The 22098-nt window shown below is 44.6% G+C and overlaps 1 non-coding gene across 1 annotated transcript; it reads left to right on the forward strand.

Moving 5' to 3' along the window:
* The first annotated feature begins 224 nt into the window (after positions 1-224).
* On the forward strand, positions 225-298 carry trnan-guu (transfer RNA asparagine (anticodon GUU)). The gene has a single exon. It is a non-coding gene; the product is annotated as a tRNA-Asn (tRNA).
* Positions 299-22098: the final 21800 nt, after the last annotated feature.

Here is a 22098-nt window from a genome sequence, read left to right on the forward strand (position 1 = left end):
GAGACGGCACCGGTTGTAGGAGAGCTGGTTCCCGGTGACATGGATGTGTCTGCAGTGGGTGGGATCAGACTTTTTCCATGTGTCCACAATGAATGTCCCAACCTTTATTTGGGAAGAGTAAAACTGATAGGGAATAATTGTCATTGCAGTCACGGCAATCTGAAGCTTTCTCTCACTGAGCCATTGGTTTAGGATATCTTACAGAGTGCCAGCGTCTCCATCAAGTCTCTGTGGCGCAATCGGTCAGCGCGTTCGGCTGTTAACCGAAAGGTTGGTGGTTCGAGACCACCCAGAGACGAAGCTGGCATTTTTTCCTCCCCATCATTACTCATTAACGCTCTGATTTGTTTTGGGGCCCTGAAACTACAAGAAAATCCATCCCACCCCCCACGTTGAAAACTCGGCTGTCACCCACTGAGTTCCCACACCAAGCTCTGTTTATGGATATTCATTTCAGATATAACAAAGAATATGAACGATCATGAACCCCCATCTAAATCAATAGAGATCTATGAGGCTATTGGATTGAAACAAGCCCATCAATTAATCGCTCTTGCTCAGCTCCACAGTGAGTGAGACAGGAACAAGTAACAATATTCCAGCCCTGCACTCTCCAATCACCCGCTGCCAGCTGAAACATCTTCTTATTTTGCTGAATGTTATCTTCAGAAATGGTGAAGAACGAATCTAATGTGGCTGCAAGATCCAGCATTCAGCTCACATTCAACAACAAACAGGAATGGGAGCGATACAACTTTTCCACACAGTTGGGTGATATCTCTGAGATCTCCTCGAACCCCACACGTCTCTGAGATATCTGTGCCCCTCTAATCCTGGCCTGTTGTACATTCCCAATCAGAATCGCTCCACCATTGGTGACCGAGGTTTCAGTTACCTAGGCCCCAAGCTCTGGAATTCCCTCGACCTCTCTTTCCTCCTTTAAGACGCTCTGTAAAACCTATCTCTTTGACCAAGCTTTTGTTCACCAGGCCCAACATCTCAATATGTGTGTCAGTGTCAGACTCTGTTACATAATGATCCTGTCAACCATCTTTGGAGCTTTAATTACGTTAAAGACGCTATCTAAATGTAAGCTGTTGTTGTAATGGGGCATATAGAGAAGGAGACAAGCTCCTCTTCCAACTTTCACCCCGATATTTTTTTGATCTGAAGTTGCACAACTAATGTGAATAAAGTTTGTTCTGTTAAAAATGTGTCCATTCCCTTGGGGAACTGAACCACATTGACACACACAGACCAACGGAAAGAAGAAACCACGGGAGTGTTTGTGTGGTTTTGATTCCGTTTATCCAATAATTAATTCCATGGGCACCTTATTAAAATCAAGAATGATGAGAACTGGAGCCGGTAGGACCTGTGCCTCTGTGAGGAGAATTCACAGGATTCCAACTCCAACCCCTTATCCACTTCGTCTTGAACACAGGGCCGATAATGACGTCACTGCTGTTTGTATAAAATCATAGACGGCTACATTGTTTGTATAAAATAATAGAATGGAGACAGGGAGTAACAGTGAAAAAAGATTTTCAGTCTGTGCCATTGCCCCAACCACCTCTCCCCATTCTCCCAACCAAAATGCAACACTGCACAGGTCAGCCGTCCCCTGGCCGCACGGAGGATTTTTTGGAAGCGTCTCAAACAACAAAGCACTGGAAAGTTTAGCAGCCGCGGGACTGGAGCCCAAAGCAGGAAAGCCTCGGCCAGCATCTTAGCCCACTCGGCGACTCAGTACCACATTTAGAGCAGAAACAACCATTGCCTTGACCGGCATCGGCTCTGAATTAGAGTGTGGGAAAAATATGATCAGGAATAGGCCATTCGGTCCCTCGGGCATTCTCAGCTACTTCATAAGATTATGTGAAAACTTCAATCATTATCCGCTTTGTAACATCCGGACATTTAGTAGCTGAACAGTCTCCACCCAAAAAGAAACAGAAAGTAATGTCCTCTTGCATCTTTTAAAACAGCGCTTTTGTTTTCTCTGGACCATCTTAATATGAAGCCACATAACGATCGTAAACAATGTTTGGATGGTACAAATGAGGAACTGAACCACATTGACACACACAGAGGAACACACACAGACATTTACACCGAGAGTGACAGAGGACAAGGGATTGTTTCTAAGGAGAGACAAACACCCAGAAAGCAAACCTGACACCAACCTGGCTCCGTTTTTGTTCCATTTCCGACTAGACGTTTCGTGAATATTTTCGTGAGTGAACGGAAATAGGAAAACGCCCGAGTGTTTGGATGGACTTGATTCAATGTAACCGGTAATTAACTCTGTAAACACAGAGTTAAAACCAGGAATAATGAGAAGCGGGAAACCCCAATGGATTTGGACTCTATCGCCTTCACCACTCAGTCACCACGACTGACTCAATGCACAGGGTGATGTTGCTAATATGAAATCATGGGTGGCTACAGCAGAGAAGGAGAACATTCTTGTCCGTGCCGGCTCTCTGGAAGAGCAGTTTAACTCGTTCCATAACCCTCGTCTTTTTCCTCACAGCAATTTATTTTGAATCTGTCTCTCCTCGTCCTTCCTGTTAAAATGAAACACCGCACACAAACCGTACAATTCGATTTGAGCTGGCACTTGTTCAACTCGCTGTTCAAGCTGCTCATGTAGAACTTTCAATTTCCAAAACCCACCAACCTCATCACTGCGGCTCCTGTGAAACTGACAAGGGAGCCCACGGCAGAAATTCATCACTGAAAGTAACTGACACACGTCAAATTCTAAACGCGTTTACCTTGGTAGGAGGCTGTGGCACAGTGGTACTTTCACTGGTTTGGGATTCTGGGGATCAAATCTCACCATGGCAAATGGTGAAATTTGTTTTCAATGAAACATCTTGTGATCATCACTAATGGCAGTAGGGACGAAAATCTGCTGTCCCAGCAATAACTCTTATATACTCTCTGGAAGAGGGCTGACCTAGCCAGGGACTACCCACCCGTCCAGTTTATGAACTCAATCTTTCCCTGGAAAGCAGGGAATGGGAATGTAGGACACGAGAAGGGTTCACAGGACCTGATTGTCCCAGACACTGATAATAGGAATGTGCACAGTATCAATTATCCACAGTCTTGTGTATGTTGTTAAACATTGAAATTATTTTGAACTGATTTTCAATGTGAAGAATCGGAATGAGCTTATTTTGTTCAGTAGATATACAAGAAGGTACATGCTCATGTGCAAGCACTGTGTGTTTGAAACTCAAGTGAATGGTTCCGATCATTTCTGCAGTTGTACTAGTCTGGTTTCAAATTCAGTTCCTAATCCGTTTAGTGTCTGAGATTCAAAGTGTTGGATAGAAGGGCAAGATATACATCTCGCGAGATTAAGTTATGAAATGCCAGAATAACTTAGAGAGATGCAACCGGGGTGTTAGGAAACACAAAATGACAGAAAGTTACAGCAAATAAAGAGGCCATTTGGCCCTGTGTGCTGCTTTCAAAGAGCAGTGTGATTGATCTGAATATTCAAGGGTATTCGTAATTTAGGAAGGATAGACAAAAAGGGAAAGGAGGCGGGGTCGCGCTCTTAATAACGACAAGATCGGTACATTCATGAGAGAGGGTCTTAGATTGAAGGATCAAGATGTCGAATCAATTTTGGGGGAGCTAAGAAACGGGCAAGAGGCAACAAACATTGGTGCGAGTTGGTCAACAAACTGCAGTGGTAATGTTGGGCACTGTAATAAATCAGGAAATTAGAGCTGCAAGTAACATGGGTAATACAGAAATAATATTCGGCTGTGCACCACCAGCTCTATAGTCAGTGCTTTGTAACCCATCACAGCCCTTCTCTTTCATTTTCACGCCCTCTGGATCTGTTCTTGACTTGTTGCACGTGTGACATTTCCAGCCCTGATGTGAAACTTTGACTCTCACTCCCCTGACTCTGACAGAGATGTTCTGTGTTGCTTTCAGCCAGGAAGACAATAACATTGGTTTTAAAAGTTCGCCCAAGGGCAGTAAATCCCAATTTCCTGACAGGGAATCGAACTGGAGGTACAGCAGTGAAAGTGCTGAACCCTAACCAGTCGGCCATCAGGGAAGCTGTTAACAGGGCTGGAAATTTGGCTCATGAAGGCTGATTTTGGCATTTTTTCATTCCCGATTCCTTTCACCAGAGATAAATTTCTCTGACCAAATGGTCTGTTCAGGTTGAACACAATGAGCCAACGAGAAGAACCATTGCTGTTATCTGGAACATGAAATCGATAGTTTCCTCCATTAATACAGTTCTTCACCTTTGACAGAGCTGTTAGTCACCTGACCGAATATGTGACTCGGTGTCACACTTTGTTATATAATGATCCTGTGGAACACCTTGTGGCGTTTCATTAGGTTAAAGGCGCTTTATAAATATAAATTGCTGTTGCAGTTTAACATACAGAGAAATAGACAAACTCCTCTTGCATCTTTTACCCTGAGAGTTTTTCCTTGTAATATTTTAAAATGAAGTTCCACAACTAAAGTAAATGAAGTTTGTGCTGGTAAAATGTATTCAATCCCTCGGGGAACTGAAGCACATTGGCACATACAGAGGAACACACACAGACGGATACACCGAGTGTGACAGAGGCCTAAGGAGAAACAAACGCCCAGAAAACAAGATGTCACCAACTTGGCTCAGTTTTTGTTTCATATCCGACTGGAGACTTGCAGAAGACTGACACAGAAATGGATTTGTTTGGATGGTTTTTCTTCTATTTGAATGAGAATTAATTCTACAGTCAAGCAGAAATAACGAGAAGCACAGTCAGCAAGATTCAAACCAACGTCAGGAGGCCCCAATGGATTTTAAACCCATTCAACTTAAACATTGGACAACAACTACAGAACTTGCTAACATGCTAATATTATTTGTTTAAAATCATAGAATGGTTACAGCAGGGAAAGTGGGCCTTCTGCCCGTCCTAGCATTGCCATTACCTGACCTTTCTCCAGAACCCTGCAATTTACACTGTCTGTCGTCGTTCTTCCTACAAAATAATAGCATGTTTAGTTAAAACACAGAAGACTCGTTCAGCCAATAACAGCATCGAGTGTGTTAGACATGAACATGAAGTGAACAGTGAGGTGAAATAATGCCACAAGCTGCGGATGTACAACTTTCAATTTCCAAAACCCACCAACCTCATCAATGCGGCTCCTCTGAAACTTTCAAGGTAAATATTGATCCTTAAAAGGGGCCGCCCCCAGATCTATTCACAGTCCTCCAGGTGTGATCTAACCAGGGCTTTGTATAGCTGTAGCAAACCTTTCCCTCTTTTCTATAACAATCTCTGTAACAGGTTGTACAGCAAAATATATTAGATTGTATATTTCGACTGAGAAAAATGAGGAGGCGCTTGAACTCACAGCCATGTGTCCTGGTCAATGTTCACGAATATTAATCCGCAATATAATGAAAAAAACATTTAGGCCGGCATCGAGCCCCTCCGAAATCTATAGAATTATTGGATTCAAACAAACCCATCATTTATTCTCACTTCCTCAGCTCCACAGTGAGTGAGACAGGGAAAAGCAGAAAAACAGCAATATTCCGGCCCCGCACTCTCCACTCACCTGCTGCCAGCAGAAAGCAGCGACTGCAGCTTCAATGAGCGGGTTACTGCCCATCCCTGGAACACAAGATACTCCAACCCGGGCCAAACTTCCCAATTCACCGAACACAGGCTCAAGGAAACGCAGGTAGATTATATCCCGGTCCCTAACCTCCGAGCAGCATTTACTGAATACCCGAGGGAACGAATCACAAACAAAAGTAACACCAACTTTCTAAATCTTTTTATTGGATGTGTTCATTTCATTTTAAGTTCTGTAGATGGGAAAATGGCCGAAATAGAGGTTGGTGAATAACAGCTTGGAACCTTGTTCCTCTCGCCCACTGCAATGCTGATCCTTCCAATTTACAGGTATTTGGGGGCAATTATCAGTTTGATACTCAGATTAGCTCCGTCTCCATATTATAAGATGAATCTAGAAGCACTGGAGAAGGTAGAACCATAGAACCATAGAACACTACAGCACAGAAAACAGGCCATTCGGCCCTTCTAGTCTGTGCGGAAATATTATTCGACCAGTCCCATTGACCTGCACCTAGTCCATAGCCCTCCAGACCTATCCCATCTGTGTATCTATCTAATTTATTCTTAAAACTTAAGAGTGAGCCCGCATTTACCAGGTCAGATGGTAGCTCGTTCCACACTCTAACCACTCTCTGAGTGAAGAAGTTCCCCCTAATGTTCCCCCTAAACCTTTCCCCTTTCACCCTAAAGCCATGTCCTCTCGTGTTTATTTCTCCTAATCTAAGTGGAAAGAGCCTACTCGCATCTACTCTGCCTTTTCCCCTCACAATTTTGTTAACTTCTATCAAATATCCCCTCATTCTTCTACGCTCCAAGGAATAAAGTCCTAATCTGTTTAATCTTTCCCTGTAACTCAACTCCTTAAGACCCGGCAACAATAAAGATTTACTGGATTGATGTTAGAACTGAAAAGTTTTAACATTCAACAAAGATTGAATTGATTAAACAGGTTTTCTCTAGAAAACAGGGTGAGGCATGACCCGATCGAAGCCTTTAATATTCCGAAAGGGTTTGGAAGATGCTTCCACTTATGGATAGACAAGAATAAATAAAAGTTGGTCACCAGGAAATCCAATGTCCAATTCAGAAGCAACGTCTTTAATCAAAGATAGAAGCAGAAAATGATGGAAATACTCAGAAAATCTGGGAATTAAACTATGTCTCTCCTCAGACGCTACCAGACCTGTTTAGAATTCGAAGTTCTGTTTTTATTTCAGATTTACAGCATCGCCTTTCATTTTTTTCTTCAGAAGAGAATGTAGAGCCCATTGCCAGAGGATTAGAAATCCAAGTCTGTGCTGGACACGCCTAGGTAAAGTCACACTGTGAAAACATCATTCAGCAGCTAATTATGGAAAAAAGTTTACTCGATCATCTGATTAGCTAACACAGCAGCAGTCACATCTGATGGAGAAAATTTAGAGATTTCTTGCGTGTGAAGGCATTTACTCAGTTTGGCCACCAGTGAACAATCCAGCTATAAAAGTTCAAAGGATTTGCTCCGCAATAGGCGCATTCTTACTGACAAGACGGAGTTTAAATGCTTGGTGTATGGAAGGAGAAATCACTTCTTCACCTCAAATGCGAAGAATCCAGTGAATTCACATCTAACTGTAGGGGTTTGTTTTGTTGTTAATTACACCCAGGACAGAAGCATGGTAGAGGCCGATACAATTTATCGTATCAATTGATTGTATAATTTAAACCTTGACCATAAAGCTGCAATTACCATCGGATCATAAAAATTTATTGGATATGCAATTACGTCCTCCCACCCAGCATTCAATGCGGGACAGAATGTGCCCTATCCAGAGCGCCAGGGTCGTACGCATGCGTATTGCGGAGTCTGATTCGCACCTGCGCATTGCGGGCTCTTGGCTGAACATGCGCAGTGCTGTCCTGTGACTCGAGTGGCAGAGTGGGTGAGAAAATGGCGACTGGAGCAGAATAACAGAGTTAGTGGGTGTGCGGGAGAAATGGAGCCAGCGGAGTGGGCAGGGAGGTTTTATAAACACTTGGTGCAGCCCGCAGAGCCTTAATCAGAAACTACAGGCCCCGCGTTTGCAGCGAACAGACCGGATATGGCTGGGTCTCCCTCTGCTCGGCCCGGGGGCGCGGCTGTGCAGCAGAGCGCATGCGCGGTCATCCTGGTCCAGGTAGCAGGAGGACAGAATGTTGTGAATATCCTGGACTGACAGGGATGGATTTTGGAAACTCCTTTTCCAGGGGGTTAGAAGGGGAGGATTTACACACAACAAACTCAAACCAAGAGAAATATTTCTCATTTTCTGTCCTGGACTGACAGTGATTGATTGTTTTGTAATCTTTTCATAGGATATAACATGGGAAGGATTTGCAGATGGGAAACTCAAACCAAACGTCAGATCAAGATCTGACAGACTCACTCGATTCATCAACCTTTGAGAGTAAGTAATGAGTTTCAGGTCATTATCACTCATTGTGTAAAATTTTTGCTCACACCCCTCCTGTAAATCTTGCTTCTTAACTTAAATCTGTGTCCCATAACCCTTTTATGATCAGATAATGTGAACAGCTTTTCTTTAACTACCTCATGTAAACCAATCATTAACTTGTATACCTCTATCAAATTTCCCCTCAATCTACTTTGCTCCAAGGAGAACAACACCAGTTTTTCCAAACTAATCTAAAATCCTTCACCCGTTGAACCACTCTGGTAAGTCTCCTCTGCACCCTCTTAAGGACCCTCTCATCCTTCATAATGTGTTGTGATTAGTGGTTTACACAAACCCAGATGTTCTGTGTCCATGTCTGTGATGTCATCACAGATCGACAATTACACTGTGACATCAGCACACATCGATAATTACACTGTGGCATCAGCACACGCCGACAATTGCGCGGTGACATCACCCCGCTCCCAGGGTATTTCCTCAACTGGGAGATTTTTCTCTGACTTCAGTGCTTCTGATATCTTTCCAGCTACAGTCTCTGGCAGGAGTTTCCAAAGCTGAAAAGAGTTAAATTGTTTCACAGGTGAGTAGTTTTGACAATTCATCTACAATTTGGAGCTTTTAGTCCTCTGTTATCCGTGTGAGGTCCGACAGCTCTGCGGCTGGTGTGACTCCTTTACTGTGGATCTGATTCTGTGTCTATCCATTGCTCTGTTTCACCTCTGCCCTCCCTGATCGCCTCTCTGCTGTTGTCTAACTTTCTCTGTCTCTAATAGTGGGTGTATTTTAGCTCTTTTTAGGATTTTACGGTTACTTCTGCCAACTGCTGCCCTGACCATGTGCTGCTGGCTTACCAGCTATAGCTTCCCACCATGTCTTTCATAGTCAGGAGTTGTTTTTCCTGCGATATAGTCCATCTCGCTTCTACCCCTGAGCTTATATTGATCATCAGCTTCTGTATCATTTTTATTCCCTGTAGTTCATTCTGCACCCCTGAAATGTTAACTCTGTTTCTCTCTCCACAGATACTGCCTGACCTGCTGTGTATTTCCAGCATTTTCTCTTTTTATTTCAGATTTCCAGCAGCTGCAGTATTTTGCTATTATTCTATTGGCAGGCAAAGTTACTGAGGTGGAAATAGATGGTCTTAGTGATATGTAGTCAGAAGCTCAGCTTAGGGTGAAATATGACACTAAGGTTGTGAACAGTTTGGCTCAGCCTCAGAGTTGTCAGAGAGATGGATGGCATTGATGGTTAGGGAGTGGAGTTTGTAGCAGGGACTGAAGACAATGGCTTCAATCTTCCCAATATTTAAATGGAGGAAATTTCTGTTCATCCAACACTGGATGTTAAACAAGTCAGGATGGTGTGTGACTTGGAGGGGAACTTGGAGGTGATGGTGTTCACATACATCTACCCTGGTCTTTCTAGGGGATGGAGGGTGAGGGTTTGGGAGATGTTGGTAGAATTGCAGATGCATAAAATCCCTTTCCTTCACCCCCTGCCTCTCCCATCTCCCTCTCTATTTCCCCCAGTAGATGCTGGTGTTTTGTATAGTCCCTGACCAGTTGGCAGGTTCCCTTCCCTGAAGGACATTAGTGAACCAGTTGGGTTTTTATAACAATCCAGCAGTTTTCATGGTCACTTTTTCCTGGTACTGGCCCCACAAATTACCAGATTCATTCACCTCAATTTCACAGCCTGTTTTTGTGATATTGTGGTTTCTCTCTCATTCACTTTTGTCTGTTTAAACTATTTCCCCAGGATTTTCAATTGTGAAACCCAACATTTCATCAGAATCTGACGGTGTCGCACAATTAGTCGTAACCTGAATTTCATCGGATTTTGAACATGGAAGGAAAAAGCACCGTTCACCGTGGGGAGAAACCGTACACGTGTTCTGCGTGTGGACGAGGCTTCAGCCGATTATCTGACCTGTCAAAACATAAATGCAGTTACAGTGCGGAGAAACCATGGAAATGTGGAGACTGTGGGAAAGGATTCAATTATCCATCCAGGCTGGAAACTCACCAGCGCACACACACTGGGGAGAGGCCTTTCACTTGTTCTGTATGTGAGAAAGGATTTGTTAATTCATCCACCCTCCTGAGACACCAGCTCATTCACCTGCTCCGAGTGTGGAAAGGGATTCACTGGGGCATCCAACCTGCTGAGACACCAGCGAATTCATTCTGGGGGGATGCCATTTACCTGCTCCGAGTGTGGGAAGGGATTCATTCAGTTATCCTACCTGCTGACACACCAGAGAGTTCACACTGGTGAGAGGCCATTTACCTGCTCCGAGTGTGGGAAGGCATTCACTCAGTTATCCAACCTGCTGACACACCAGCGAGTTCACACTGGTGAGAGGCCATTTACCTGCTCCGAGTGTGGGAAGGGATTCAGTCATTCATCCCACCTGTTGACACACCAGAGAGTTCACTCTGGGGAGAGACCATTCACCTGCTCCGAGTGTGGGAAGAGATTCACTCGGTCGTCAAACCTGCTGATACACCAGAGAGTTCACTCTGGAGAGAGGCCGTTCACCTGCTCCGAGTGTGGGAAGCGATTCACTCAGTTATCCAACCTGCTGACACACCTGCGAGTTCACACTGGGGAGAGACCATTTATCTGCTCCGAGTGTGAGAAGGGATTCGTTAATTTATCCGATCTGTTGAGACACCAGCGAATTCACACTGTGGAGAGACAGTTCACCTGCACAGGAAGGGCTTCACACAGTCATCCCACTTGCTGAGACATCAGCGAATTCATACTGGAGAGAGGCCGTTCATCTGTCCTGTATGTGGGAAGGGATTCACTGCGTCCTCTGACCTCCTGAAGCACCAGCGAATTCACACTGAGAGAGGCCATTCAGCTGCTCCTGGTGTGGGAAGGGATTCACCTGGTCATCCCAACTGATGAGACACCAGCGAGTTCACAAATAACGAACAGGATGTTGCTGTTTATCACATCCAGGACTGAACCTTGTTCATTGGAGTCTGTTTCTGCTGATGTTAATAAACTCTAGCCCAGTTATTGGGGCTAATATTCAGGATAAGGACAAATAAAATATATTTGTGTTAAATATAGCATATTGAGTTTTGTTTATATCTCTAACACAAGTTAGTTTCTCTGGAAGGGCTCTCCTTCTCCCCTCCATCCTCACCTCTAACAACAAGTGTGAGGAGCTCATGGAGCTTCTTTGTCACTAAGATTGAGACAATCCGATCAGTTGCCTCTGCTGCTTCCCTCCCTTCCACTAGCCCACCGGGACAAACTGTCTCTAAAATGTTCCACCTTGTCCAAGCCGTGAACCCACATCTTTCATTAGCTTCTCTCCCATCTCCCTTCCTGCCCTCTCAGTGCTCATCTTGTCCATGAGACCCACCTCCTGCTCCATCGACCCTATTCCCACTAAACTGCTGATTACCCAACTTCCCCATGTTCACTGATATTGTTCACAGTTCTCTCCGTTCTGGTACTATCCCTCTCTCCTTCAAATCATCACCCTTTCCTCAAAAAACAATTACTTAACTCTACTGTCCTTGCAAAGTATTGACCCATCTTCAACCCCCAGTTCCTCTCTGAACTCCTGAAAAGTGTTCACACCTCCCAAATCCATCTCTATCTTTCCCAGAACTCCCTGCTTGAATCCATCCAATCAGGTTTCTGTCCTGCCACTGTACTGAAACAGCTAAGATCAAAGCCACCAATGACACCCTATGTGACAGTGGCAAAGGGAAACTATCCCTTCTCGACCTGCTTTGACAAGGTTGACCACACCATTCGGCTCCAACACCTCTCCACTGTCGTCCAGCTGGGTGGGGCTGTTCTCTCCTAGTTCCATTCTTCTCTATCTAATCATAGTCAGAGAATCACTTGGAATGTCTTCCCTTCCCACTCCCACAGTTACCTCTGGTGTCCTCAGAGGATCCAGCCTTGGCTTCCATTTATTTCTCAGCAACATTCTCCCCACAGCGACATCATCTGAAAACACAGTGTCAGTTATCACGTGTACACTGACAGTGCCCAACTCTACCTCACCACCACCTCTCTCCACTTCTCCACTTTTGTTAAATTATCAGACTGTTTGTGGATGTGCAGAAATTTTCTCCAATTAAATTTTGGGAAGATTGAAGCTATTGTTTTCATTCCTGAGCTACCAACTCCATTCTTTATCCTATTTCTATCAGGTCATCTCTCAGCCTTCTCTATTCTAGAGAAAAGAGCTTCAGGCTGTTTAGCCTTTCCTGGCGATTATAATGTATCCGTTCCTGTAACATTTGTGAATGAACTTTTATGTCCCTGGCCCTTGCAACGCCTGACAGCAGTTTCGAGTCTGTATGACCCTTCTTCAGAGGGCGTCTCTATTGGACAGAGCGGTTTCTGGGCCGCAGAGAATTGTGGGATTTTGAAAATGGGAGAAGAAAGCACCGTTCACAGTGTTCTACATGTGGATGAGGTTTCAGCTGATCATCTGGCCTGGTCAAAACGTAAATGCAGTCACAACTGAAAGCAGCTGTGCAAATGTTGACACTGGGAAGGGATTCATTTACCCATCGAAATTGGAAACTCATCAGAGCATTCACACTGGGGAGAGGCCATTGACCTGCTTAAAGTGTCAGAAGGGATTCACTCCATTATCCCACCTGCAGACACGCCAGCGAGTTCTCACTGGGGAGAGGTCATTCATCTGTGCTGTGTGGAAAGAGATTCATTAATTTATCCAACCTGATTGCACATCAAAGAGAGCTTTCAAATTTCAGGACTGTGGGAAGTGCTTTACAAATTCTCAGGAACTTGAACGACCACCAGCAAAGTATTCATACTGATGAGAGACCGTTCAGATGCCTTCTTTATGGGACTGGGTTCAGGCAATCATCCCACCTCTCTCTACACAAGTGCTCTCACACTGGGGAGAGGCTGTACACCTGCACCAAGTGTGGCAATATACGCATTCAGTCATCCCACCTGCCGAGACACCAACGAGTTCACAACGAACTACAGTGATTGGATTTTGCTGTTATTAATGTACAAGAATGAACTATACCCATTGGGGTCTGCTTCAGCTGATGTTAATAAACTCCGGCCCAGTTATAAGTTTAATATTCTGGATAAAGGTCAAATAAATCAACATTCTGTCAAACACAGAGGATGTTGAATTTTTAAAAACATCTCTAACACAAGTTAGTCCTTGTTTTGGACTCTCCCTCTCCCCTGTCTCCTGCATCCACACCTCCAACAAGTGTGAGGAGCTCATGGAGCTTCTTTGTCACTAAGATTGAGACAATCTTGAGAAAATTGAGATCAGCTGCCTCTCCTGCTTCTCTCCCTCCCACGAGTACATCCTTGACGCCGACATCCTTGCAATTCTTATTCAATCTCCGACCACTCTTCTGTCTCCAAATTCATGCTCACCTCCCAAATCCATGCACAATGGTCCTGCAACTTAGGGGTAAAATGACATTGTGAAAGGATTGTTTACCGGCTGAATTGTGACGTTCTTACTGACAAGACAGAGTTTAAATGTTCTGTGTATGGGAAGAAAAAATAATTGTTCACACCGCCTACTGAGACTCCGGTGAGTTTACATCTAAATGTCGGGGGTTTTACTGCAGTTATTTACACCCGGGACAGTATTATGGCAGAGGACCCATGCACTTTGTTTGTCATACCAATTGACTGAATAATTTTGTATATTGGTCTTGGGCTTCGTTCGTCATCAGATCACAAAACAGAATTTTCTATTCAAAAAAACGAACTCTCAATGGCAGCCTCGTTACCCAGCATTCAATAGGGGCCAGAATGTGCCCTATCCTCACAAAAGGCGCTCCCTACACATGCGTATTACGATGTGTGTTTGGAGCATGCGCAGTGTGGCCCATTTCATGAGCATGCGCAGTGCTGGTCTGTGACTGAAGCTGCTCAGAGAGGGTGAGTGAATGTCGAGTGGAACAAACTAACAGAGTTAGTGGGTGTGTGAGGAGGAATGGAGCCAGCGGAGTGGGCAGGGAGGCTTCATAAAGACACAGTGAAGGCCGCAAACCCCAAATAACAAGGTACAAGTCTTGTGTTTGCAGAGAACTGGCTGAGAAAGTCTGGATTTCTCCCTTCGCCAGGCCCGGGGTAACGGCCGCCATCTTAATAGGGGGCAATGTGCAGCAGGGCGCATGCGCGGGCATCCTGGTCTAGGTAGCAGGAGGAGAGAAGATTGTGGAATTCTACCCTGGACTGGCAGGGATGGATTTTGGAAACTCCTTTTACAGGGGGTCAGAAGGGGAACATTTACAGACGGGTGAGATCTGACAGAGTCACTCAATTCATCAGGACCTGGATCCTCCTTTTTTAATGCTCTGTACAAACCATTTCCCAAACCTGCCACACTCAGTCCAGGATAGAAATTCAGGACCTGGATTCTATCGGCCTCTGAGTGTAAGCATTGAGTTCCAGGTCATTACCACTCACTGTGCAAACATTTCTTTCTCACATCCCTCCTGTACATCTTACCCAAAATCTTAAATCTGTGACCACGATCCTTTCACGATCTGCTACTGTGAACAACTTTTCTTTAACTACTTTATGTAAACATTTCATAATTTTGTACACCTTTTGTTAAATCTCCCCTCAATCTACTTTACTCCAAGGAGAACAATCCCAGTTTCTCCAACCTAACCTTGCAACTAAAATCCTTCATCCCTTGACCCATTCTGGTAAATCTCCTCTGCCCCCTCTCAAGGACCCTCCCATCCTTCATAATGTGTGGTGATCACTGGTTTGTACAAACCCAGATGTTTTGGGTCTGTGTGTGTGACATCATCACACATCGACAGTTACACTGTGACATCATCACACTTCGACAATTACACGGTGACATCATCACACATCAACAATTACACGGTGATATCATCCCGCTCCCCGGGTATTTCCTCAACTGGGAGATTTTTCTCTGACTCCAGTGCTTCTGATATCTTTCCAGCTGCAGGAGATTTTAAAGTTGAAAACTGAAATTGTTTCAGAGTAGAGTATTTTTGACCATTCATCTACAATTTGGAGCTTTTAGTTCTCTGCTCTGTTATCTTTTAGAGGTTCCATCGCTCTGGGGCTAGTGTGGCTCCTTTCCTGTGGATCTGAATCCATGTCCATCTTTTGCTCTGTTTCACCTCTGCCATCCCAGATCACCTCTCGGTCATTGTCTAACTTTCTCTGTCTCTAATACTGGGTGCATTTTAGCTGTGTTTGGCATTTAACTGTTACTTCTGCTGATTGTGTCCAAATAAGGTTTCCACTGCTGCCCATCCCCTGACCATGTGCTGCTGTCTTACCAGCTTTATCTTCCCACAGTATCTTTCACAGTCAGGAATTGTTTTTCCTGCGCTATAATCCACTTCTGAACTTATATTGACCATCAAATTCTGCACCATTTTTATTCCCTGTAATCCATTCTGCACACACTGAAATGTTAACTCTGTTTCTCTCTCCACAGATCCTGCCTGATTTGCTGAGTATTTCCAACATTTTTTTATTTATTTCAGATTTTCAGCAGCTGCAGTATTTTGCTATTATTTTATTGCAGGCGTTGGTCACAGAACTGAGTCACAGACGGACCAGTTAAGAGCTGGTTTGTATCAGGGTGGGTGTTGGTTACCAGAAGTTGGTCCCTGGCCTCCAGTGTAGGTCCTTTCTCATCAAGTCACAGAATCACTGAATGATGGCGATATAGACGGAGGCCATTTAGCCCATTGTGCACATGCTGGCTCTCTGCAAGAGCAAGTCAGCTAGTCCCACTCCCCTGCCCTTTCACTAACAAGACCAGCAAATATCGCCAATCCCCAGTTGCCTGTGGAGAAGATGATGTTTGACCTTCTTGAATCGCTGCAGTCCGTGTGGTGAAGGTGCTCCCACAATGCTGTTAGGTAAGGAGTTACAGGTTATTCACCCAGTGATGATGAAGGAACAGTGATATATGTCCAAATCAACAACAGCAATTCGTGTTTATATAGCACCTTTAACGTAATAAAACTTTCCAAGGCATTTCAAAGAACAGTATGCGTTTATAAAAAGCATTAGAGATTAGGAATGTACAGTCAAAGCTCTCTGCTGTTGACTGAGTTCTGAATTGGCTGATTGATGGACACTGTAACCAGGTCAGTCTGAGTTTCCTCGTGGTGAGTCTGCAGTGGGACCTGAGTCTGAGGAGGACGAGAGATTAACCCTATGAAGACAGAGTAAAACAGAACAACTGCGCTTGCACAATGGCAGCAAACACAGCCTTTAAAATAAGGATGAGAATTTTATAATTTAGGTTCTGCTTAACACGGAGCGTTTGTAGGTCAGTGAGCACAGGGGTGATGGGTGAACAAGACTTGGTGCAAGTAAGCACACGGGCAGCAGAGTTTTGGATGACCTCAAGATTACAGGGAGGCTGAATGTGGGACGCCGGCTGGGAGTGTGTTAGGATAGTTAAGTCTAGAGATAACAAAGGAATGGATGAGAGTTTCAGCAGCAGATGAGCTGAGACTGGGATGGAGTTGGGCGATGTTACTGAGGTGGAAATAGGCGGTCTTGGTGATGATGTGGATATGTGGTTGGAAGCTCATCTTGGGGTGAAATATTTCACTATGGTTGTGAACAGTCTGGTTCAGCCTCAGTTGTCAGCGAAAGGTGCAGAGTCAGTGTCTGGTGAATGCAGTTTGTAGTGGGGACTGAAGACAATGGCTTCAATCTTCCCATTATTTAAATGGAATAATTTTCTGCTCATCCAGTACTGGATGTCAGACAAGTCAGGACGGTGTGTGACTTGGAGAGGAACTTGGAGGTGATGGTGTTCACATACCTGTTACCCTGGTCCTTCTAGGGGGTGGAGGTTGAGGGTTTGGGAGATTCTGTCAGGGTTCTCCTGCATCTCTCACTTCTCTCTCGCTCTTTCTCCCTCCTCTCATAGAAACCTGAATCTTGTGTAGGCCCAGACTGGGTGGCAGGTTCCCTTCCCTGAAGGACATTAGTGAACCAGTTGGGTTTTTATGACAATCCAGCAGTTTTCATGGTCACTTTTTCCTCGTGCCGGCCCCACAAATTCCCAGATTCATTCAGCTCAATTTCACAACCTGCCTTTGTGTTTTTGTGGGTTCTCTCTCACTCCATTTTTTCTGTTTTAAATCAATTTCACAGGATATTTGAAGGGGAGGATTTGCTGTCGGGAAACTCACACCAAGACCTGAGAGAGTCACTTGATTCATCAGGACCTGAATATTATCAGCCTTTGAACATGGAAGCAGAAAGTGCTGCTCACGCTGGGGAGAAACCGTGTAAGTGCGGGGACTGTGGGAAGGGATTCAATTACCCGTCTGACCTGCAAACTCATCGATGCACTCACACTGGGGAGAAGCCATTCACCTGCCCTGAGTGTGGGAAGGGATTTACTCAGTCATCCACTCTGCTGACACACCAGCGAGTTCACACTGGGGAGAGACCGTTCACCTGCTCTGAGTGTGGGATGGGATTTATTAGTTCAACCAACCTGCAGACACACCAGAGAGTTCACAATGGGGAGAGACCATTCACCTGCTCAAAATGTGGCAAGGGATTCACTCGATCATTCGACCTGCTGACACACCAGCGAGTTCACACTGGGGAGAGGCCGTACACCTGCTCTGAGTGTAGGAAAGGATTCACTAGGTCATCCCACCTACTGAGACATCGGCTGGTTCACTCAGACCAGAGACAGTTTACATGCTCAGTCTGCGGGTAGTGCTATAAAAGTTACCAGGACCTGATCTTGCATCAACGTGTTCACACTGACGAGAGACCGTTCAGGTGCTCTCACTGCAGGACTGGGTTCAGGCGATCATCTGACCTCATTGTACATCAGCGCAGTCACACCGGGGAGAGGCCGCTCATCTGTTCCATGTGTGGGAAGAGATTCACTCAGTCATCCAACCTGCTGAGACACCAGCAAATTCACACTGGAGAAGGGGCTGCTCACTTGCCCTGACTGTAGGAAGGGATTCATCAATTGAACCTACCCACTGAAACACCACCGAGTTCACACTGAGGAGAGACCAGTCAGCTGGTCTGTGTGTGGGAAGCAATTCACTCAGTCATTTGTGCTGCTGAGACACCAGCAAGTTGACAAGTAACAGCAAAATCCAATCATTGTAGTTAATCACATCCTGGCTGGAACCATGTTCATTGGGGTCTGCTTCTGCTGATGTTAATAAACTTCAGCCCAGTTATAGAGGCTAATATTGTCGATACAAATCAATTAAATCAACTTGGTGTGAAATACAAGGTGTGTTGAATCTTTTTAATATCTCCAATACTCTCCTTCTCCCCTGTCATCTCCAACAACAAGTGAGAGGAGCTCATGGAGCTTCTTTTTCACTAAGATTGAGACAATCTGATCAGCTGCCTCTGCTGCTTCCCTCCCTTCCACTAGCCAACTGGGCCAAACTGTCTCTAAGGTTCCTTCTTGTCTGAGCCCTGAACTCACATCTTTCTCCAGTTTCTCTCCCATCTCCCCTCATACCCTCTCAGTGCTCATCTTGTCCATGAGGCCCTCCTTCTGCTCCCTCGACCTTATTCTCACCAAACTGCTGATTATCCAACTTCCCCATGTTAGCTGATATTGTTAATGTCTCTCTCTCTTCTGGTAATGTCCATCTCATCATCAAATCTATCGTCATCACCCATCCTAAAAATAAACTTTTGACCTGACCATCTTTTCAAACTACCGCCCCATCTTCAACCTCCCTTTCCTCTCCAAAGTCCTTGTACTCGGTGTCCCCCGAGGATCTATCCTTGGCCCCTCCTATTTCTCATCTACATGCTGCCACTCGGTGACATCATCCAAAAGCACCGTGTTAGTTTTCACATGTACACTGACAACACCCAGCTCTACCTCACCACCATCCCTCTCCATTCCTCCACTGTTACTAAATTATCAAACTGCTTATCCTACATCCGGAACTGGATGAGCAGAAATTTCCTCCAATTAAAAATTGGGAAGACCAGAATCATTTTTTTCAGTCACCATTACAAATTCCGTTCCCTAACTACCGAGTCCATCCCTCTCCCTGGGAACTGTCTGAGGTTGAACCACACTGTTCACAATCTTGGTCTTTTATTTGACCCCAAGATGAGTTTCTGACCACATATCCACACCATCACTAACACCAGATATTTCAATCTCCATAACGTCGCCTGTCTCCACCCCACCCCCAGCTCATCTGCTGCTCAAACCCTCATCCATGTCCGTGTTACCTTTAGACTTGAAAATTCCAATACATTCCTAGCCGGCCCCTCACATTCACCCCATCCCCACACAGAAACATGAGATCATCAAAAACTCTGCTGCCCATGAGCCTTCTCACATCAAGTCCCGTTCACCGTTCACCCCTGTAGCCATTGACCTAAATTGGCTCCTGTTCAATTTTAAAATTCGTAACCTTGTTTACAAATCCCTTCATGGCATTATCCCTCCCTATCTCTGTAACTCCCAGTCGCACAACCCTCTGAGATATCTGTGCTATCTCATTCCGTACTCTTTAGCATCCCTGATTTTAATTACTCCATCATCGGCTGTGCCTAGGTGCAAAGTCCTGGAATTTCCTCCCTAAACCTCCCCAGCCCCTCCAGCTCTCTCTCCTGATTAAAGATGCTTGTTAATATCTGCCTCTCCAATCAAGGTTCTGCCCATTGACCCGAATATCTCCCCATGTCACTCGATGTCAAATGTTTCTTTATGAGAGTCCTGTGAAGCACCTTGACACATTTTGTTACATTAAACGTGTTTTATAAATACAAGTTGTTTCTGTTTCATGACAGCCAGTTTGTGCACAGTAAGATTCCACAAACAGCAATCAGACTAACTGATTAATCCAGTTTTATTTGGTGGTGTTAGTTAAAACACGAATGTTGGTCCCACTGCACCAGGAGAACTCCCCTGTGGACAGGATGTGGAGTTGTTGAGCTCTCCTGAGCTGAGAGTGGAGCTGATTGAGCTGTCGGGCCTGCAGTGTACCTTGCAGAGCCGCTGTCTGGGATCTTTCCTCTAAATTTACTGACTCCCAGCTGACGTTGTTTCTGCAGTTAAATAGTTAACTTTGAATATCGATCCCAATTTAATCTTCGGAGCAAAATCTGCAACTTTAAATCAGCTGCAGAAGAGAAAGAAATTTCTTGTGTTCATTTATCATCTTTCACACCCTCAGAAAATCCCAAAGTGATTCACAGTCAATGATGTATTTTGGAAGGAAGAATGAGGAGAAGCAGAATAAAGTAAATGGTACAATTTTTAACAGAGTGCAGCAACAGGGTGACTTAAGAGTGTATGTACACAAATATTTATATGTGACAGGACAAGTTGATCAAGCTGTTTAATAAAAAGCTAATGGGGTCCTCAGTTTATTCATGGAGAACAAAAGCATGAAAGTTATCCTGAATCTTTACAAATCAATGATTATTCCTCAGCTGAAATATTGTGTTCAATTCTGAGCACCACACTTTAGGAAAGATGTCAAGGCCTTGGAGAGGGTGTGGGGAAAATTTCCCAGAATAGTATCAGGGATAAGGGGTTTCAGTTCTGTGGAGAGACTGGGATTATTCTATTTTGAGCAGAGAAAGTTAAGAGGTGATTTAATTGAAATGTGGACATTTTTGAGGAGTTTCCCTCCACATAGGGAGAAGTAGTTTTGATTGGCAGGATGGTTGGTAACCGCTGATCACAGCTTTAAAATAACACTGTGTCTCCTGTCAATGTAAAATATCTGTCTGCACATGCTCAGTGGTCCATGCAGATGTCACTCTGCTGCTCCCAGTCTGTCAGAAAGCCTCTAAATAGAAACATGTGTATCCTTCAGAAACAGCAGCTTCCCACTTTGTTACACAGCACAAGGGAGGAGAAATAGAGAGTATGGAGTGAGAGACAGTTTCAGAATGAGTCAGGGCTGAGTCACAGATGGTCAGACATAGTATCGGTTCCAGAAAACCCTGTAAAGCCTGGTTTCACCTAGAAAACCTCTATTGGAGAGACAGAAGATGCAGTCTCATCTCTGACTGATATTGTATCAGAGACAAACACAGTATTAATCTCGCACTCAGGGGCAGTGCCAGCCAGTGATAAAATGTCCCATATTTGACCCTCTCTTACCTGTTGTAATCTCTGCAGATTTCAGAGAGAAAGGTCTTTCACTCACAAATCCAAACCTGCGCTAGACATGGCCCCTTCCCCACTCTCTGCAATAAACAGAGGGAATGTCCCTGTCTCTTCAGAACCCGGGATGTGTCCGGGTGCAGTCAAAGTTTCTGTTCATTTCCTTTTTCACAGATTCAGGGTGACAGTCTGTGAAACAGTGAACATGGTGGAGAAACAGTGCATGTGCGGCATTGGCAGCAAACACAGCCTTAAAATAACTGGCAATAAATCCATGGTGGAGATGAGGTGAAATGCCTCAGGAAGTGGCCAGACTGACAAATGACATTTTCTTCAGAAGTTCAGGGTCAAGGATACGAGCCTGTCCAAGAGAAGGATAGCTTCATCGACACTTTCCTGACTGTCACTGTAATGCCCATGGATGCCAGATTTTCTTTATTCTTTCATTTTCATCAAGGTCAGCATTTGTTACCTAATTGAACTGAATGCCTTGCTAGGGAAGTTAAGCAGCAACCACATGTAGGCCAGACCAGATGAGGATGGCAGATTTCTTTCTGAGGACATTAGTGAAGCAGATGGTAGCTGAGATCATTTCCTAGAATCAATTAATTTAAGTTAAATTCCACCAGCTGCTATGTTGGGATTTGAGCCCATGTCCCTAGAGAGATTATTACTCCAGTGACATTACCACTGCACCAGTATCTCCCTCGAGGATTGATTTATTCGATTGAGCAACACCCAGGATAAGTTATTTCAATTCCAAGTTTGTACTGTGATTTTATTCTAAGTGGGGCATCCCATTAATGACAATTCTATCTCATTCATGAGCCCTAGAGAAACCTCAATGATTAATTCAATTTTCAGAATACTGTTTGAAGATCAGAGA

This window comes from Cetorhinus maximus, unplaced genomic scaffold (genome assembly GCF_964194155.1).
Source record: "Cetorhinus maximus unplaced genomic scaffold, sCetMax3.hap1.1 HAP1_SCAFFOLD_316, whole genome shotgun sequence".
Classification (NCBI taxonomy): Eukaryota; Metazoa; Chordata; class Chondrichthyes; order Lamniformes; family Cetorhinidae; genus Cetorhinus; species Cetorhinus maximus.